Source organism: Sminthopsis crassicaudata, chromosome 3 (genome assembly GCF_048593235.1).
Source record: "Sminthopsis crassicaudata isolate SCR6 chromosome 3, ASM4859323v1, whole genome shotgun sequence".
Classification (NCBI taxonomy): Eukaryota; Metazoa; Chordata; class Mammalia; order Dasyuromorphia; family Dasyuridae; genus Sminthopsis; species Sminthopsis crassicaudata.
The window spans coordinates 290,001,176-290,024,085 of NC_133619.1; the positions used below are offsets into that span (position 1 = coordinate 290,001,176).

The following is a 22,910-nucleotide window of genomic DNA, read 5'->3' on the forward strand; positions in this document are numbered from 1 at the left end:
CTACTGGACAGAAACATGAGTGTGAATTTTTATAATATGATCAGTAAATTTCTGATATGGAGATTTAGTAAACACAGCTTATTCCCAAAGATCTGAGGTTTACTAGAGGCATGTTTTGAAGATGATATCAAAAATAGATTTAGCATGGTTGCACAAAGATCATAATAGCCTTTTGCTGAGATGAAGAAGTCATCAATTCCAGCCATCACAATGATCTTCTTGGGAATAATAATTGAGACAATGCCAGTACTGCCAAGGGCAGGGATAAAGACACCACAATTGATCCACAATGCCCAGTGATATTGCAGAGGACTATGTGAGGCTTGCTAATCTCCTTCCCCCACAAGCTGCATCTCACAGGCATGATAGATAGTATGGCCAGAATGATGGTACCATGAAAGCTGTAGTCACTTCCTTGGAGCACTTTATGCACAGGGCAACGTGGCCAATGTAGTCACCAATAGCCACAATACCCTTGAATTTGGTATGTTCATTATCCAGCTCTAATTTGGTTCTGCACAAGAATGATCTTCAGAATCTCATTTTTCAATGAAGATCCCAAGACAAAATCTATGATCTCAGAATTCTTGACAGGAAGGGGAAAAAGTCTTTCAAAGACTTTACCTGCATGTACTTGAAGAGCTGGCCCAGCTTAGTGACGGGAGCTACTTCTTGTCTTCAGCTTTTTCTCCCAGAGACACCCTGGACAAGATCCTGACCTTGACCAAAGTCCACATAGCTGAAGCCATCATGGAAGCCATTCTGGCCTCTGACTAATGTAGCCTTGCTCCTCCTTCAATATTATCACCTGCCATTTGGTTTCATTAGAAATAGAAGTAAATAAAGTTCTTTTAATGACTCCAAATTTCTGTCTAAATCCAAGGCTTATTTTTAATATTTTAATATTTTCTATACTTATTGTATGCCTATAAATCATGGGCCACTAATGATCTCTGAAAAACTGAAAGTGTTGATCACCCAGAAGGAAATTGAAAAGCACACAATTAGACTGCATGAATCTTTAATCACATAACAATAATTGATCATGCAATTCCTGTCAAATAATTCTCATGAAAATTGTTACAACAAAATCATAAAAAGTTGATATATAATGTAGAATGTCAATCCTTTTAAATTTTGTCTTAGTTTATTTTTGCCTATTGCATATACTGTATGTAATCATTTACTTTAAAAGTACAGTTAAAGATAAACTATCAGAAAAAATGAGGTCTCAAAAGACATTTTATTATCTCCCATATTAAACTGCTTGAGGTTGCTAATAAAATACAGATTTAGTTACCATGTGCAGTATAGTATGATAACTGTGCTCCTCTTGCCAGGTAGTTTTACAGTACTATATAACAGGGAATGCAGGCTTTTTAGGTATTCCCAAGCATGATTCCAGTACCAATAATTTCACTCTCAATGAAAGTCTTTATTAAAGGCAATGAAAAAATGGCATCAAATAGCATATAGATTGCCCAGTTTGCAAATATGTGTTAATAACAGTCACATATCTATGAGAAATCTGGCTATCCTTCCAATAGCCAGACTACTTGACATAGCAAGTTATTTATTACATTAGGTTTTTTTTTTCTGTTATCTTTCATGGCTGAGGGCAGATAATAAGTATATTCTTACATTTATATTAAGAAGATCATTCAAGTGAATAAAAGCTGATGACATAAAATTAATCCGATTTTACAGTTCTTAATATCACAAACATGGAAGTTCTCATTTTAACTGAGCAAAAACACACACAGAGACACAAAAAGATTCAAAACCAGGGACATAAACATTTTAAAAAATATTAGAGGCTGATTTAACTAATTGGTAATGAAGGAAGAAGGGAGTTCACAAAATCACATGTATCTTCTCCATCTTGGTTCCGCCCTTTAAAAATATTAGAAGCAAAATCAAAAATTGTTGACATTTTAATAAACAATGAACATAAAAACATTGTTAAATGTGAAAGTAGGAACTTGATTTGTATAGTTTATTTTTTCAAGCATATGTTAAATTAAAGAGAATAGCAACACAAGTCTCTTGCTTAACTATTGCTCTTTCTGTATACTTATATTTTCTTATACACTTAAGTGTACTTTTTTATTTTACTAATACTTTTTTATTCTTTTTCCTCTTTTTTTTTTGGTATTGCTATCACTGTCCACCCCTCCCTTTCCACTTCATTTTATTACAAGCCAATAAGTCAGTGCTTATTAAAAAAAACTAATAACAACACATTCACTATCTTTGCCAGTTTATTTATGTTTTTTGCCCTTCTATCACTCCCTGCAAAGAGGAAAATAAATGAGGGAATGTAAAGATTTAAGTTTTGGGATAAGAATAGATTATTTGGTAAAAAATTGTTGTGAAGACATGAAACTATGTTGGCAGAAAATAAATTCAAAGAAATAATTTACACTATGAATTAAATAAATTCAAAATGGACATCTGACTTAATGATAAAGATTTTTTTAAAGTAATTATACCATTTTACTCAGCAATACCATTATTAGATCTGTTTCCCAAGGTAATTAAGGAAAAAGGGGAAAATTATATGTATGAAAATATTTATATCAGATCTCTTTGTGATGGTAAAGAACTGGAAATTGAGGGAATGTGCATCAATTGTGGAATGGCTAAGCAAGTTGTGATATATGATTTTGATTGAATATTACTATGTTATAAAACATATATATGTAAGCACATTTAAATGTTCTGGTTGGTTTTAGGGGAAAAAAACAGATAGACTTGCATGAAAAAATGAATAGTGACATGAGTAGAAGCAAGTAAATATTGTTTACAATAACAATGATATTTGAATGATAACTGTGAGCAACTAAGTTTTAAACATTATACTCAAATCAATAACAAAAGAACTATAAAATAAGATTCTATCCTCCTTCAGAGAAAGAACTAATAAAGACAATTATGCATAATATAATTTTATTTATGTATGTGTGTATATTAATAATAATATAATTTAGAAGGTAACACAGAAAATCAGGGTAGCTTTGAAAACTATATCTGTTGTGCAGTTGTCTTTTAAATAAACTGTTTGAAATGAAGTTTCATAATTTCTATGAAATCCACTCTTTGTTTTTGTGTACGTAAAATTATTTTTATTTTTTATCTTTTTTGTATTTAAGTTTAAAATGAATTAAAAAATTAAGATGAGTTAAAATGAAAAAAATTAACAAATAAAAAATTTAAAAATGAATTAAAATGAATAAAAAAGACAGACACAAAAGGACAATAAAAATAGGAATAATTCAAAAGAATAATAAAAATTAATAGCTTGATAAATCAATCAAAAAGTAATTCATTTAAAAAAAAACTCTAAAAACTAGGATTAACCCAATGGAAATGGAGATACAAAAAGTTCACTGAAGGAAATAATTCCTTAAAAATAGAATTAGTCAAGTGAAAGCTAATAATTCCATAAGACATAAAAAACAATGAAAAAAAAATCAGAAATTAGAATTTGTGAAAATTAATAAGACTTATTGGACAATCTGAAAGACTTAATTAAAAAAAATCTGGATATCATATTTCAGGAAATTATCATAGAAAATTGCCTTAATACCCTAGAGCAAGAAGATAAAATAGGAAATGAAAGAATCTACCAATCACCTCTTTAAGGAGATCCAAAAATGAATATTCCCAAGAATATTATAGCCAGAGTTCCCAATCAAGAACATACTACAATGAAATAGAAGACTTTCTGACATTTTTGTTGAAAATGTCATCAGAAATTTTGACTTTCATATACTTTCAAAAGAAGCAAAAACAAATATATAAATATAAAAACAAACAACCAATCTTGCTGTTTGACAAAAACTGCTAGTAAAATGATTTGTGAAAACTAAGAAGAGAGCAACATCTCACATTGAATACCAAAATAAGTTCAAAATAGACACACAATTTAGACATAAAGGCGAATAAATAGATACATTCTAGGAGTTTGAGTTTATCTGATATATCTATGGAAAATGGAAAATTCATGAACAAACAAAAGATAGAAAGTATTATAATATATAAAATGGATGAATTTAAATATATTATTTTTTTCTAAAAAAAATTACACAAACAAAATCAATGTAGCAAAATCAGAAGAAAAGCTGAGAGCTGGGGATTTTTTTTTTTTTTTGTCTCTGATAGCCTAATTTTTGAATATATAGAGAATCATGTCAAATTTATAAAAATACAAATCATTCAGTAATTGATCAATGATGAAAAGATAAAAACAAGCATTTTCAGATTAAATCATAATTATAATCTCTCACATACATACAGAAAGAAAGAGAGAGAGAGAGAGACTTTTATCAGAGAAATTGGTTGCAAAGATATTTTCCCCTAGATAGCTATTTCCCATTGAATTTAATTTAATTGAATTTTTGATCAAAAATCATGAATGACTTTCTTTATTTTGGTTTTCCTGTTTAATATTTCTTACTTTCTGATAGATTATTATAAATTGTTTTTACACAATGAGATGCATAGTGGCAGTTAAACAAAAATTAATGTTGTCAAATATAAAATTATTTTCTTAAAACATTTCTAATATCTTCTTTTTGCAATATATTATAAAGTCCAGAATTATATTTGAAAACAATTAATTTATTCTTCTTGACCTCCTACTTAGGATCTCTCTCTCTCTCTCTCTCTCTCTCTGTATATATATATATATATATATATATATATATACACACACACACATGCATACATATATATGTATGCATGTGTGTATATGTACAGACATACATACACATATGTACACATGTACACATGTATGTGTATGTATATATACATACACATACACATATGTACATATATGTGTATATATATATATATACATGCACACATACATATATATTTATATATATTTGTAATATGTTGAGCAAGGATGAGAACTCAGATCCTCTAATTCCTTGTGGCTACTAATAGACTGGAATACAGATCATAAGAACGGTGAGCAAACCTCTCTCTAGATTATAGGGTTTAGGAAGAATAAAAATTCTCCACATTAGCTCTAAAAATTATAGCACAAAAACCATGAAGTTGGAATCATGCTTCCTTCACCCAAGCAGCAGAACCCAACTTCTACATAAAATTCAAGGTCACAAAATAAACTGGAAAAATAAGAGGGGAAAAAAAAGAACTTACCATAAAAATGTTCAATGATGACAGTTAATGTTGCAATTCTCTGATATTTTCTGCAACATTTATCATTTTCCTTTTTTGTCATATTAGTCAATCTGATAGGTATGAAGTGGTACCTCAGAGTTGTTTTGATTTGCATTTATCTTATCAACAATACTTTAGAGCATTTTTATATGACTATAGACGGTTTTAATTTCTTCATCTGAAAATTATCTATTCATATCCTTTGACCACATATAAATTATTAAATGATTTGTATTTTTATAAATTTGGCACAGTTGTATGCATATTTTAGAAATGAAGCCTTTATCAGTAATACTGGGTATAAAAAGTTTTTCTCAACTTTCTGGTTCCCTTAAAATTTTGGTTGTGTTGGTTTTGTATGTACAAAACTTTTTTAATTTAATGTAATCAATGTTGTCCATTTTGCATTTCATAAGGTTCTCTAGTTTTACTTTGGGCATAAAATCTTTGCTTCTCCCTAAATCTGATAGATAAATTATCCCTTGCTCTTCTAATTTGCTTATAATAGCACCCTTTTGACCTAAATCATGTACCCATTCTGACCCTATTTTAATATGATGTATAAGATGTAGGTCTATGCTGTGTCTCTGACATGTTATTTTCCATTTTTAAAACAGTTTTTGTGAAATAGTTTTTATCCCAGAAGCTGGAGTTTTGAAGTTTATCAAACCCTAGAATACTATAATCACTGATTATTGCATCCTGTATATCTAGCATATCCCACTGACCTACCAATCTATTTCTTAACCAGTACCTTATGATTTTTGATAATTCTTGCTTTATAATATAGTTTTAGTCTGGTACTGATAGGCTATTATCCTTTGTATTTTTTATTAATTCCTTTGATATTCTTGACTTTTAGTTTTTGTTCAGATGAATTTTGTTATTATTTTTGAGCTGTATGAAATTATTTTTGGCAGTTTGATTAGTATGACACAAATTAGTAGACCAATTTAGGCAGAATAATCACTTTATTATATTAGTTCTGCCCAGCCATGAACCCATGAACAATTGATATTTTTTCTAATTGTGTAGATCTAATTTTATGTATATATATATGTATATACATATATATATATATATATACACATATATGTGTGTGTGTGTATGTGTATGCACATATATACACATGCATATATATACACACACGCATGCATATATATATATATATATATATATATATATATATATATATATATATATATATATATATATATATATATATATATATATATACATATATATGAAATACTTAGAGGATCTGAGTTCTCATCTTTGCTCAACATATTACAATGTTTGTAATACAATACAATTTTGTTTTGTAATTGTGTAAACAAAGTTCTTGGGTTTGTCTTGGCAGGTAGATCCCCCAGTATTCTATTTTATGTTCAGATATTTTAAATAAAATTTATCTTTCTATCCCTTACTGCGGGGCTTTTTAGTAATAAATAAGTGCTGATTGTTTCTCTGGGTTCATTTTATATCCTGAAACTTTGCTAAAGCTGTTTATTGTTTCAAGTAGGTTTGTAGATGATCCTTTAAGATTCTCTAAGTATGACATCATATCATCTGCCAAGAGTGGTTTTATCTCCTCATTGCTTATTCTAATTCCTTTAACTTCTTTTTCTTTTATTATTGCTAAAACCAACAATACTGAAGAATAGTGGCAATGATGGGAATTCTTGTTTCAGCATGATCTTTTGGGAATGTATCTAGTTTCTTTCCATTACAAATTATGTTCGCTGATAGCTATAGACTGGTGTTGCTTATCATTTTAAGCCAAACTCCTTTTGTTCCTATACTCTCTAATGTTTTTAATAGGAATAGTTGCTATATTTTCCTAAAGCTTTTTCTGCATCTATTGGGATTATCATATTATTTCTGTTAATTTTGTTATTGATATGGTAGTTTATGTAATAATTTTCCTGATATTGAATCAGGTCTGCATTCTGTATCTCACTTGTTTAGAATGTTTTGTCATACTGATGAATTGGAATCTCTTTGCCAATTTTTTTTTAATTTTTGCACCAATATTCATTATGGTCTATAATTTTCTCTTTTTTAAACTTTTTCTTGTTTAAGTATGAATATTGTATTTGTATTATACAAGGAATTTGGCATGTTGCCTTCTTTATTTTTTCCAATCGGTTTATATTGTATTGGAAATAATTGTTCTTGAACATTTGGTAGAATTTACTGGTAACTCCATCTGGCTTTGGAATTTTTTTCTTAAATAATTCATTAATTGTTTGTTTTATTTCTTTTTTTCTATAATGGGCTACTTAAGTAATTTATTTACTTTTCTGTTTATCTGTTTTAAATATTCATGCATTTCATTTAGATTGTAAGATTTGTTGGCATAGAGTTTGGAAAATTTTTGATGCTGGTAATTATTTTTCCTTTCCTTTTTCTAATCAAATTAACCAAAGATTCATCTATTTTGTTGTTTTTTCATACAACCAAACCTTAGTTTTATTAATTAGTTCAATAATTTTCTTCAAAGTTTCTAATTTGCTATTTCATTGGGGTTTTTAATTTGTTCTTTTTTAATTTTTTAATTGCATATCCAACTAATTGATCTTCTCTTTCTCTTTAATTCATATATCTCTCTTTTTCAAATGTGTTTCTTGTGAACAACATATTGCAGGATCCTGTTTTTTCTTCAATTTTGTTTTGCTTCTCTTCTTGAAAGCAGTAATATTAATAGTAATATTGTATAATATTAGTGATGAGATATAAATCCTTGCTTCACTTCTGATCTTACCAAAAAAGCTTCTAGCTTATCCCCATTACATATAATGCTAGAGAGGAGTTTTAAATAGATACTGCTTATCATTTTATGAAGAATTCCTTATTTATTCCTCTCAACTCTATTGTTTTTAATAGAAATGGTATTGTATTTAGTCAAAAGTTTTTCTACATCTATTAAGATAATCATATTATTTCTGTCCCTCTAGGGTCCAGAATTCCCCAAACAAGGAAACTCCAAGCTTTCTTTCCCTACTCCCAAACAAGGGGCAGCTAATTGGAATGAAGAATGAAGAGGTAACTCCATTATTATAACGTAAATGGTTTAATAATCATATGGGTTGGGGACACCAGGAATTTCAGGAAATTCCATCTCCATCATGAACTCTACAATAGCAGCCAGACTATTCAGTGGATTCCCCTAAGATTATAAAAATAGTACCATGATAATAATAAGAAGACAAAAGAAAGAAGAGCTACAGAGTATCATGCTTATATTAATGAGATTTGGTTAATACTTTGATTTATTGTTTGGAAATAGGACTAGTTCTAAAATCTGGGTACAAAGCTAGTGTTGATGAATGAACTTAGGGAGTTCATTGATTACCATTTCAAAATGGTGACATTAAAGTATTTTATTTCTTCTTTTGTTAACCTCAACAATTTATATTTTTGTAAATATTCATTCTTTTAACTTAGATTGTCAGATTCATTTGGCATATGATTGGGCAAAACAGCTCCTGAATATTATTTTATTTTCCTTCTCATTGGTAGTAATTTTACCCTTTTCATTTCCAATACTGGTAAGTTGATTTATTTTTCTTTTAAAAAAAAATCAAGTTAATCAAAGATTTATCTATTTTTAAAATAAAACTAGTTCTTAGTTTCATTTATTATTTCAATAATGATCTTACTTTTGATTTTATGAATTCCTAAGTTGATTTTTAGAATTTCTAATTTGATATTTGATTGAAGATATAGAATTTGTTCTTTTTTCTAGCCTTTTTAGATGCCTGTCTAATTCATAGATTGACTATTTTTTTCTATTTTATTTATGTAAGCATTTATGGATGTAAAAAATTTTCCCAAGAACAACTTTGGATGTGTCCCATAAGTTTAAGTATTTTCCCTCATTATTGCCATTCTCTTTGATGAAATTAATGACAATTTCTATGATTTGTTATTTGGCCCACTCATTATTTAGGATTACATACTTTAGTTACCAATTAATTTTAGTCTATCTTTCCTTTATTAGATATAATTTGTATTACATCATGGTCTGAAAAGAATCCATTTAATATTTCTATTTTAATTATGGGGCTTTTGTGACCTAATACATAGACATTTTAAAATATAAGTGCTCTGCACTGATGAAAAAAAGATATATTCCTTTCTATTCCAAATCAATTTTCTCCAGATGGCTATCAGATCTAACTTTTCTAAAATTCTGTTCACCTTCATAACTTCTTTCTTGTTTAATTTGTGGTTAAATTTATCTACTTCTGAGAGAGATCGAGGTCCTCTTCTCATCTATTTCTTCCTATAACTTATTTCACTTCTCTAAGAAACTGCATGCTGTACAACTTGGTGCATATATGTTTAGTATTCATATTGCTTCATTGTTTATGACATTATTTAGGAAAATGTAGCTTACTTCCTTATCTTTTAAAATTAGATCTGCTTTATCTCATATCAGTATTGCTACCCATTCTTTTTTTGTAAAATTTCAGCTGAAACATAATATTTTCTGTTGCAGCCTTTTATCTTTACTCTCTGTGTATCACTTTATTTTAAGTGTGTTTATTGTAAACAACATATTTTGGATTCTGGCTTTTAATCCACTGTGCTTTTTGCCTCTTTCTTATTGAAGAGTTCATTCTATTCACATTCATAGTTATAATTACTACTTCTATATTTCTCTTTACATTTATATTACATTCTATTTCTCATCATTTATACTTTTCTCTCTCTTTATATTCTGTCCTTTACTATTTTGCTTTTGACTAGTATATCTCTCAATGAGCCTTCCTTTCCAATCAGCCTCCTCATTTTCTTTTCCCTCCCCCTTATTCTTCCCTCCTTTATTCATTCCCCTTTATTCCTTACCTCCATATAGGGAAAGATAAATGCCTATAATTTATTAAGCATGTATGCTATCCTGTCTTTGTGCTAAATCCACTAAAAGTAAAGTTCAAATAATGGACATTTTCCCTTCTTTCCCTTTACTGTAATAGCTGCTTTGTGTTTCTTTATTTGTTACAATTTTCCCTAGTTTCCAATCTCTTACCTTTTATCCTACAACAATTCTTTTTGTATCTCTTAATTTTGTTAAGGAACATTACACCAAAGTGAAGTGTCTCTCAATGTAAAGCAGAAGCAGTGTCTCTCTATGTAAATGCATTTTTTCTAACTGCCCTAACAAAAATAGAGCTCTTAAGAATGACAAGGTTCAGGGCTGGAGTTAAGATGGCAGACAAGATACATGCTTCATTTTGAGTCCCCTTCTATCCTCACTACCGATTATCAAATTTAGCCTCTTAAATAGTGTTTGACTGGTAGAATCCATGAATATTGGGAGTATAACAAATTACCAGCAGAAGATAATCTGGAAGATCGCCAGAAAAGGTCTGTGTTGATCTGGTGGGAGGAGGCCAGAACAGGCAGGGAGGCACAACACAGAAGCTTGTGCAATCTGAGTGGACTGGGGGATGGGGTATAGTCACCACAGGTGGAGAATTTGCAGGGAAGACTCTACCACAGATTGGCTGCTCTGCTTTGGTTGCAAAGCAGTACACCAGCAGAGAAGTTACACAAATGCCAAAGGTAGAGTGTACCCCAAAATGCCACAGATTCACATGACCTGATGACATCCACTCAGGCCTGGGAGTGACTCAACACAAATGTAGCACAGCTGCACAGTTGCATTCTGCAGCATTGGACTCTGCCCAGGGCAGTCACACTTACAGAGTGCAGCTGCTCTTCATAGTCCATTCCAGGACAGCTACTGTACATCTGTTCCTGTTCTGAAGAGGAAGCTGGCAATAATCTTGTCCTGAAGGCAGATCCCAAGGGCTTTTCCAAAAATGAGTAAAAAATCAAAGCAATCTCTAACTATACATAACCTCTATACAGAAAGAGAGCAGATTTCCAACCCTGAGGAGACTAATAGCAGACAGTCTCCAAACAAAACCCCAAAGGTGGATAAAACCCGGTGCCCATCACACAAGGCTCTCTTAGAATAAATTATAAAAGACCTTACTAGAGAGCTGGAAGAAAAATGGGGAAAGGAAAGAGAAGCTCTGAGAGTATGGAAAAGACATGAAACTCATTAAAAGAAAGATTTGATAAAGTGGAAAAAGAAAACAACTTTCTGAAATGTGAATTGTAAAAGGTAAAGAACTTCAAAGGAAGCAGGATTTGTGAATTGGAAAAACAAAATAATTCGTTAAAAATAGTGAAATGCAAAAAATGCCATAGAACAAAAAAAAAATCTCATTTAAAAATTCAATTGGACATATACAAAAAGAAGTTTAAAAAAAGCTAATGAAGAAAATAACTCATTAAAAATCAGAATTGAAATTACAGAAATGAATGATTCATTGAGACATCACGAATCAGTCAAACAAAACCAAAAAAAAAAAAAAAAAAAGAAAATTTAGAAAAAAAGTGTTAAATATTTACTTGGAAAAACAGCAGACCTGGAAAATAGATCTAGGAGAGATAATCTGAGGATTTTTGGACTTCCTGAAAATTATGATGAAAAAAAGAGCCTAAATACTATTTTACAGGAAATCATCACAGAGAACTGTCCAGATGTAATAGAATCAGAAGTTAAAATAGGTATTGAAAGAATTCATCAAACACCTTCTGAAAGAGACCCAAAAATAAAAACTCTAAGGAATATTGTGGTTAAATTTCAGAACTATCAGACTAAGAAAAAATATTTCAAGCAGCCAAAAAACAAAACAAAACAAAACAACAAAAATAATTAAAATACCAAGGAGTCACAATAAGAATCACTCAGGATATAGCAGTTTCCAAATTAAAGGACCAAAAGGCCTGGAATCTGATAATCCAAAAGGCAAAAAAAAAAAAAAAAAAGAAAAACTTGAATGGAGCCAAGAATAAACTACCTAACTAAGCTGAGGATTTTCTTCCAAGGAAGAAGATGGACATTGGATGAAACAGGTGAATTTTATTTATTCCTAATGAAAAAAAAAATATTTTTTTTATTTAGAATTTTTTCCCACAGTATACATGTAATTTTTTAAAATAATATTATCCTTTGTATTCATTTTTCCAAGTTATCCCCCCCTCCCTCTACTCCCTCCCCCCGATGACAGGCAATCCCATACATTTTACATGTGTTACAATATAACCTACATACAATATATATGTGTAAATACCATTTTCTTGTTGCACATTGAGTATTAGATTCCGAAGGTATAAGTAACCTGGGTAGATAGGCAGTAGTGCTAACAATTTACATTCACTTCCCAGTGTTCCTTCTCTGGGTGTAGTTATTTCTGTCCATCATTGATCAAATGGAAGTGAGTTGGATCTTCTTTATGATATCCACTTCCATCAGAATACATCTTCATACAGCATTGAAGTGTACAGCAATCTTCTGGTTCTATTCATTTCACTCAGCATCAGTTGATGTAAGTCTCTCCAAGCCTCTCTGTATTCCTCCTGCTGGTCATTTCTTACAGAGCAATAATATTCTATAAACTACATATACCATAATTTACTCAACCATTCTCCAATTGATGGACATCCATTCATCTTCCAGTTTCTAGCTACAACAAAAACAGCTGCCACAAACATTTTGGCACATACAGGTCCCTTTCCACTCTTTAGTATTTCTTTGGGATATAAGACCAAAAACATCAATGCTGGGTCAAAGGGTATTTCTCTGATCAGTAGTGATTTGGAACACTCTTTCATATGAGTGGATATAGATTCAATTTCATCATCTGAGAATTGTCTGTTCATATCCTTTGACCATTTATTAATTGGAGAATGCTTTGATTTCTTATAAATTAGGGTCAGTTCTCTATATATTTTGGAAATGAGACCTTTGTCAGAACCTTTAAATTTAAAAATATTTTCCCAATTTGTTACTTCTCTTCTAATCTTGTTTGCATTAGTATTGTTTGTACAGAAACTTTTTAGTTTGATGTAATCAAAATCTTCTATTCTAATGATCTCGAGTTCTCCTCTGGTCATAAATTCCTTCCTCCTCCACAGGTCTGAGAGGTAGACTATTTTCTGTTTCTCTAATCTATTTATTATCTCATTCTTTATACCTAAGTCATGGACCCATTTTGATCTTATCTTGGTATATGGTGTTAAGTGTGGATCCATATCTAATTTCTTCCATACTAATTTCCAGTTTTCCCAACATTTTTTTTACAAATAATGAATTTTTATCCCTAATGTTGGTATCTTTGGGTTTGTCAAAGATTAGATTGCTATAGATGTACCCTTTTTTGTCCTTTGTATCTAATCTGTTCCACTGATCTACCGGTCTGTTTCTTAGTCAATACCAAATGGTTTTGGTGAATGCTGCTATATAATATAGCTTTAGATCAGGTACACTTAGACCATCTTCCTCTGACTTTTATTTCATTAGTTCCCTTCCAATTCTCGACCTTTTATTCTTCCATATGAATTTTGTTGTTATTTTTTCTAGGTCATTGAAATAGTTTCTTGGGAATCTGATTGGTATAGCACTAAATAAATAGATTAGTTTGGGGAGTATTGTCATCTTTATTATATTTGCTCAGCCTATCCAAGAGCACTGAATGTCTTTCCAATTATTTAAATCTGACTTTATTTTTGTGGCAAGTGTTTTGTAATTTTTCTCATATAATTCCTGACTATTCTTTGGTAGATGGATTCCCAAATACTATATACTCTCAACATTTGATTGGAATGTAATTTCTCTTTATATCTCTTGGTGTTGCATTTTGTTGGTGATATATAAAAATGCTGAGGATTTATGTAGATTTATTTTGTATCCTGCCACTTTGCTAAAATTCAGAATTATTTTTTTTTTATTTTTTTTCATTTAATTTTTTTAAATTTTATTTTATAATTATATATTTTTTGACAGTACATATGTATGGGTAATTTTTTTACAACATTATCCCTTGTACTTACTTCTGTTCAGATTTTTTCCCTTCCTCCCCCAACCCCCTGCCCCAGATGTCAGGCAGTTTTATACATGTTAAATATATTACAATATATTCTAGATACAATATATGTGTGTAGAACCGAATTTCTTGTTGCACAGGAAGAATTGGATTCAGAAGGTAAAAATAAGAGTTTACACTCATTTCCCAGTGTTCCTTTTCTGGATGTAGGTGATTCTGTCCATCATTAATCAATTGGAATTAGATTAGCTCTTCTCTATGTTGAAGATATCCACTTCCATCAGAATACATCCTCATACAGTATCGTTGTTGAAGTGTATAATGATCTTCTGATTCTGCTTGTTTCACTTAGCATTAGTTGATGTAAGTCTCTCCAAGCCTCTCTGTATTTCTCCTGTTGGTCATTTCTTACAGAACAATAATATTCCATAATATTTATATACCACAATGTAGTCATCCATTCTCCAATTGATGGGCATCCATTCAATTTCCAGTTTCTGCCCACTACAAAGAGGGCTGGTACAAACATTCTTGCACATACAGGTCCCTTTCCCTTCTTTAAAATCTCTTTGGGATATAAGCCCAGTAGTAACACTGCTGGATCAAAGGGTATACACAGTTTAATAACCCTTTGAGTATAGTTCCAAATTGCTCTCCAGAATGGCTGGATTCCACCAACAATTCCACCAACAATGTATCAATGTCCCAATTTTCCCATATCCCCTCCAACATTCTGAATTAGCTTTCCCTGTCATTCTAGCTAATCTGACAAGTGTGTAGTGGTATCTCAGAGTTGTCTTAATTTGCATTTTTCTGATTAATAATTACTTAGAGCATCTTTTCATTCGATTACAAGTAGTTTCAATTTCTTAGTCTGAAAATAGTCTGTTCATATACCTTGACCATTAATCAATTGGAGAATGGCTTGATTTCAGAGACTTCTGGCCAAGATGGTGAAGAGGAGGAACATATCTACTTAAGCTCCACATTTTCTCTCAGAATTTATTTTACGACAAACCTTGAAATTAATGCTTGACTGGAAAACAAACAAACAAACAAACAAATAAACAAAAAAAAAACAACAAACCCACAAACAATTACCAACAGAAGACATCCTTGAAATTTGCCAGAAAAGGTCTGCTTTTCCTCCGGGGTGGGGATGAACAGATAGGGTGTAGGCTGAGTGCAAGCAGCAAGAGCAAGCCAAACAGCTCACACTTCAAAGATGGAAGGGGAGAGGGGTGCTATTTCTGCTGTTTCTGAGGAATGACCTTTACCACAGTGTAGGTATTCTGTTTTGGCAGCAAGCTAGGATCAGAAGAGAAGCTGTAAATACAGGAGGTAAAAAATAAAACCCCCAAAAGCTAGAGTCTCTCGGGACCTGGCCACTCTCACCCCCACCCGGAGTGACTCAGGGTGTTCTTAGAGCCTCAGAACCTCAGAGGGCAGACACAGCCCAACCAGTGTTGTCCTCCTAATGCCTCTATGCTGTCTCCTGCACTCTGTAGAGGAAACCTGGTAACCCCATCCAGCCCAATCCCACTCCCCAAAATCAGACCATTTGTTTTTCTTATTAATTTGTTTTCTTTGATTCTTCTCTGACAAAATGAATAAAAAAATTAAAAGGGCTCTAACCATTGATAGCTTCTATATGGATAGAGAGAAGACTTCAAACCCTGAGGAGAGTAAAAACAGACTCTCCCCAAAGGGGGATATTATCTGCTCCTCAATACACAAAAATGTCATAGAAGAAATCAAAAAGGCTCTCACAAGAGAGCTAGAAGAGAAATTGGAAAAAGGAAAGGGAAGTTTGGCAAGAGAGTCTGGAGAAGTCATCCCACATATTTAAAGATAGAGTATATAAAGAAATCAAATCCTTGAAGAACAAAATTAGTAAGTTGAAAAAAGAAAACAGCTCTCTTAAAAAATAAAATTGGCCAAATGGAAAAAAAAAATTCATAGAACAAAAAAAACTCACTTAAAAACTCAATTGGACAATTACAAAAGATATAAAATAGTGAGTGAAGAAAATACATCATTGCAAATCAGAATTGAACAAATAGAAGTGAATGACTCAAAGAGACACCAAGAATCAGTCAAGCTATAACCAGAAAGATGAGACAATGTAAAAGAATGTTAAGTACCTTCTTGGGAAGTCAACAGACCTAGAAAATAGATCTAAGAGAGACAATCTGAGAATAATTAGACTCCCTGAAAAATATGAGGAAAAAAAAGAGCCTGCACACTATTTTCCAGGAAATTATCAAAGAGAACTTCCCAGATGTTTTAGAAAAAGAAGATAAAACAGACATTGAAAAAAATTCATCGATCACCCAATGAAACTGACCCTAAAATCAGAATGCCAAGAAATATAATAGCCAAGTTCAAGAAGCATCAGACAAAGGAAAAACTATTGCAAACTGCTAGCATAAAATCAATTAATATAGAGGAGCCACATTAAGGATTACTCAGGATCTAGCAGCGTCCACATTAAAGGATTGAAGGGCCTGGAATATGATCTTCCAAAAGGCTAAGGAACTTGGTATGCAGCCAAGAATAACTTAACCAGCAAAAATGAGCATATTTTTCCAGGGAAGAAGATGGACATTTAATGAAATAAATGAATTACATCTATTCTTGATGAAAAAACCGAATCTAAGCAAAAAGTTTGATCTCTAAATGCAGAGCTCAAGAGATTTCTGCCATAAAGATATATAAAGAATACATGTATCATTTGTCCTAGAAACTAGAGGTGGAAAGGAAATTATATCAGAAAAAAAGAGTAAAGTGGTGGTACTACATCTCACTAAGAGGCAAAGGTAACCTATTATATCTGAGAGAAAGAGTGGAAGGAAATGAACATAGTGCGTATCATATTCTCAATAGAATTGGCTTAAAGAAAAAAATATAGACATATTCAATTTATGGTAAAACTTCTACTTCATTGAAAAGTGCGAGGGGAAAAGTGAAAAAAGGAGTAAGCTAAGGGGAAGGGAATACAGAAATTGTGAGGAAAAGGGGTAAAATAGGGGGAGAAACTCTAAGGTAGGGGAGGGATACTAAAAAGGGAGGGCTGTGAAAAGCAAGTGGTGCTCAAAAGTTTAACACTGGGGAGGGAAGTAAGGGGAAGGAAAGAAGAAAAGCATAAGCATGATGGCAAGAAATACAGAACTAGTCATTTTAAGCATAAATGTGAATGGGGTAAACCCCCCCCCCCCCAATAAAGAGGAAGCAGTTAGCAGACTGGATTAAAAGCCAGAATCTTATAATATATTGTTTACAGGAAACACATTTGAAACAGAGTGATACATACAGAATAAAGGTAAAAGGTTGGAGCAGAATCTACTATGCTTCAGGTGAAGCCAAAAAAGCAGGGGTAGCCATCCTCATCTCAGATCAAGCAAAAGCAAAAATTATCTAATTAAGAGAGATAAGGAAGGGCCCTATATTTTGCTAAAGGGTAGCATAGATAATGAAGCAGTATCAATATTTGTGAAGTCCTCAATTATAATCCTTCTCTGTCAGGAGGTTTCTTTTCTATAAATCCTTTTCTCTGGGAGCGGGTTTCTTGGGAGGCTTCTGGAGCCTTCAGCCAGAGCAAAGGTAGACATGGTAATAAATCAGACTCTGCCTCCAAGAATGTGGGATTGTGGGTTTCCTGGAAGCCAATCCTAGTTGTGAATCTCCATGAGCAGGCTTTTCCTTTAGACATGTGAATCTACTCTTTTCCAAGTACTCTTGTCCAAGTGTCCCCAATCAGCAGCACAGTAGAATCTCAAATTCCCTTCTTCCTGAATCCTGGCTCCTTAAATCCTCCAGCTTCCCTAAAATTTTCCTGTTAAATCTTGTCCTTGACCTAATCCAGACTGCTCTCCAGACTCAATGTTGGCTCCTTTTATCCTCCCAGAGAATGGGCTTGCAGGTATTCCCAGGGGCTTGTGGGAACTCTTACAACCAATGAGCTAGCTCCTTTTAAAGGTGTAAACTCCTTTTCAGAAGTCTAAATGTGTAAACTCCTTTTAAAGGTGTGTACTAAAGGTGTGAACCCTGAGCTAGATAGTTAAGTACTGACTTAGCACCTAGTAAGAACCTAACAAATATTAAACATATATGCACCAAGTGGTATAACATCTAAATTCCTAAAGAGGAAGTTAAGAGAGCTGCAAGAAGAAATAGACAGCAAAACTATAATATTGGGAGATCTCAACCTTGCACCCTCAGAATCAGATAAATCAAACCACAAAATAAATAAGAAAGAAGTCAAAGAGGTAAATAGAATACTAGAAAACTTCGACATGACAGATCTTTGGAGAAAACTAAATGGAGTCAGAAAGGAGTACACTTTCTTCTCAGGAATTCATAGAACATATACAAAAATTGACCATATATTAGGACATAAAAACCTCAAAATCAAATGCAGTAAGACAAAAATAGTAACTTCATCATTTTCAGACCATGATGTAATGAAAATTACATTCAATAAAAAGCCAGGGGAAAATAGACCAAAAAATAATTGGAAACTAAATAATCTCATACTAAAAAATGATTGGGTGAAACAGCAAATCATAGACATAATTAATAACTTCACCCAAGAAAATGACAATAATGAGATATCATTCCAAAATGTGTGGGATATAGCCAAAGCATTAATAAGGGGAAATTTTATATTTCTTGAGGCCTATTTGCATAAAATGAAGAAAGAGAAGCTCAATGAATTGAGCTTATAACTAAAAATGCTAGAAAAAGAACAAATTAAAAAACCCTCAAACACAAAGTTTGAAATTCTAAAAATACAATGAGAGATTAGCAAAATTGAAAGTAAAAAAAAAAATCTATTGAATTAATTAATAAAACTAAGAGTTGGTTCTATGAAAAAACCATCAAAATAGACAAACCCTTAGTAAATCTGATTAAAAAAAGGAAAGAAGAAAAGTACATTGTTAGTCTTAAAAATGAAAATGGAGAACTTGCCACTAATGAAGAGGAAATTAGAACAATAAATAGGAGTTATTTTGCCCAACTTTATGCCAATAAATTTGATAACTTAAAGGAAATGGAAGAATACCTTTAAAAATATAGCTTGCCCAGATTAACAGAGGAAGAAGTAAATAGTATAAATAGTCCCATTTCAGAAAAAAGAAATAGAACAAGCTATTAACCAACTCCCTAAAAAAAAAAAAAAAAAAAAAAAAATCCCCAGGACCAGATGGATTTACATGTGAATTCTACCAAACATTTAAATAACACTAACTCCAATGCTATATAAACTATTTGAAAAAATAGGGATTGAAGGAGTCCTACCAAATTTCTTCAATGACACAGACATGCATGGTACTGATACCTAAACCAGGTAGATTGAAAACCGAGAAAGAAAATTATAGACCAATCTCTGTAGTGAATATTGATGCTAAAATCTTAAATAAAATATTAACAAAAAGACTACAGAGAATGGCTTGATTTCTTATAAATTTGAGTCAATTCTCTATATATTTTGGAAATGAGGCCTTTATCAGAACCTTTGATATAAAACTAATGAAGACAAGATTGGAAGGCAAGCAAAAAACTGGGAAACCCTTTTTATATTCAAAGGTTATTATATTATATATTATATTATTGTCCATGCATGTTCTTTGAAAAAAAAAAAAAAAAAACTTAAAAAAGAAAGAATAGCAAAGTTTGGAGCAGCTAGGTGGCACAGTGGTTAGATAGAGAACCAGCCCTGAAGTTAGGAAGACCTAATTTCAAATCTGAACTCAGATACTTAACACTTCCAAGCTATGTGATACTGGGCAAGTCACTTAATCCCAATTACCTCAGCAACACACACACACACACACACACACACACACACACACACACACACACACACACACACACACAAATTATAATAATTAAAATATTCATCTATCTCTATAAACATTTTTCTTTGTTTAACCTAAGTGAAGATTTTTTTTTCCTCTCTCCTGTTTTTTTTTTTTTTTTTTTTTTTTTTTTTGTTGTTGTTGTTGTTGTTGTTGTTTTCTTTTCTTTTCTTTTTCTTTGCATCTCTTCAGGCTTGTATTTGAAGATCCAAGTTTCTGCTTAGTTCCAGTTTTTACATCAGGGATGATTGATAGACCCATTTTTCATGAAATATCCATCTATCCTCTGAAATATTATGCTCAGTTTTGCTAGATAGTTTGATTTTAAAACATTCTTTGCCCTCCCTTAAATATAGAAGCTGCTAGGTCCTTTGTAATGTTGACTGTAACTCCATGATATTTTAATTGTTTCTTCCTGTCTGAAAGAAAGTCTTTTCTCTTTGACTTGATAATTCTGGAATTTTAGTTATACTATTCCTGGTAGTTTTCATTTTGACATATCTTTCAGGAGGTGGATTCTTTCAATGACTATTTTAACCTCTGGTTCTAGCATATCATTGTAGGTTTTTTTTGTTTGTTTGTTTATAAGAACATTTTGGAAATTTATTGAATGGCCTACTTATCATAAAATACTTATTCTCAAAGTTTAAATTATGTTTTTGATTAAATAACCACGGATTAGTAGCATTCTTTTGCTTACTTTAGAGCTCTCCCTACATATCTGGTGAAATGATGGTGCTAATTGATAGTGTTATGAGATTTCAATAACAGAAATGTACAAAAGTATACTTTTTAATCTGAGGCCATGAACTTTTTTTAAACTCTTTTTTTTTTTAAAGAGAAAACATTTTGATATGATTCATTTATTTTATAATATTTTACTTTGTTTTATTGTTATCAGTATTATTATTATTATTATTATTATTATTATTTACATTTTAAAATAGGATTCTGAGAATAGGTCCCTAAATTGTATTATATTGATTGGCAAAAGGCATCAAGGAGTAAAATAAAACTAGATTCAACATTCCTCATCTTTAATATTCCCTCTATTAAAAGTTCTCTCAGAGCTTTAAGTACAACTGGCAATACAAGTTTAAATCAACAAGAATTTATGAAGTGCTCACTAAATATAAAATACTATCCATGTGCTGGGAATACAAAAACAAAAGTAGAACTGTATTTTAACCAAAGAGGTATATTTACCTCTATATATACTTTTATATATATATATATATATATATATATATATATATATATATATACACACACACTTAGGTATATTTGCCTATATATGTGTGTATTCATATATACTTATATTTAATTATTTAAATAATTATGCAAAATTTCTATCATATTTCATTAACAAAGGAAAAATATAGGAAATGCTTTTTTTTGACAAGTAAAAGTATTTCATAGTGTTTTTGTCTTTATTTTTGGAAAATCTCCCCCCCAAAATTCTGATTATTAGTAATGATTTTAAAGAAAATTTTATTGAATATTTTTTGCATTATGTACTATTCTTCTTACTAAATAATTCTCACTCTTACAGACACCTCTTTTAAAACAAAATAAATAACCCAATATGTCTGATATCAAATGCAACAGTGTATATCCAGTGTATACCATTTTTGTTCTAAGAAGAAGTATGTTCTTCTTTAATTCTTTGACCATACTTAAAACTTTTGCAAAAAAAAAAAAAAAAGGCTTTTTATTAAAAGGACATCAAAATATCTCTCACAGATTTGTCAGCACAAAAGTCATAGAAACAGTTACTTTAGTATGCTGATGCATGAATAGACAAGGCAAAGAAATTGGGACTAGAGTTACTAAAAATGCAGCAACAAATAAATGAATTGATAGATTCCAAAGTAACAAAGAGAGAGGATTCAAAATTGCAATGATCTTTTATAGAATTGAATTCATTCAACATACTAAATGAAGGAAATGCTGAATTATGCAATTTATTAGTATAAAGGAGTAAGAAAAAGAGATAACAAATTCTAAAGCTATTACTCTTACATGCTAGCTATATGATCTTATTAAAGTCCTTTTAGCTCTACAACTCTCAGTCTTCTCATTTTTAAACTGAGAGGGCTATTCTAGATAATTTCTAATATCTTTTTTGGGCAACTAGATTATACAGTAGAATCAGAAAAAACTCATCTTCATGAGTTCAGATTCAGCCTCAAATACTTATTAAATTTTTGATACTGGGAAAGTCACTTAACCTTGCTTATCTCCATTTCCATATCTGTAAAAAGAGCTGGAGAAAAATAGCAAACCACTTCAGTATCTTTGCCAACATATATGACTGAAAATGGCTGAGCAACAATATCCTTTCTCTTTCAAAATGCTGTAATACTATGAAAACCAAGAAAATAAAGTTGTTGATCATAGTTTTCATAAAAGGTATTATTTTTGTAATATATAAGAGTTCAGAATGTTGCCCAGATCTTTTGAATTTCTCTAGTCCCACAATCAACCTAATAATTTCCTTTAAAATGTCTTTTGATTTAGTAAGACTTATGAGAACACAAATGCCAAAAAGACAAAAGACTATTTAAAACATAGCCAAACATTTAAGCATGTGTTACTGAACCGAGAGACAAATTTGGCTGTGATTGCACTCCTGTCTTCCAGACTCACTTCTTAGAATTATATAGTTACATTACCTCATGATTAATTCATGGGATGGGTCCATTTTGACTGCTTTATGCTGTTTGTGTCACCATTTTAAAGAACATATCAATATTTCATATAATGTACTTTTTTCCCGGAAGTTTTACACTACAGTAAATAACTGGGTTATAATCCCCAAAGTCAAAATGTAATAAAGAAACATATTTAAAAATTTGTAAAGATCAATCAGTAATCAATTTATCAATCAACAAGAATTTATTTCAAGCTAACTGTGTTCCAGGCATAGTGCTGAGCTCTGGGAATACAAAAA

The 22,910-nt window shown here is 31.2% G+C and overlaps 1 pseudogene; it reads right to left on the reverse strand.

The window, feature by feature from the left end:
* Positions 1-22,661, reverse strand: LOC141562035 (small ribosomal subunit protein uS5 pseudogene; annotated as a pseudogene).
* Between the last annotated feature and the right edge of the window lie 249 nt (positions 22,662-22,910).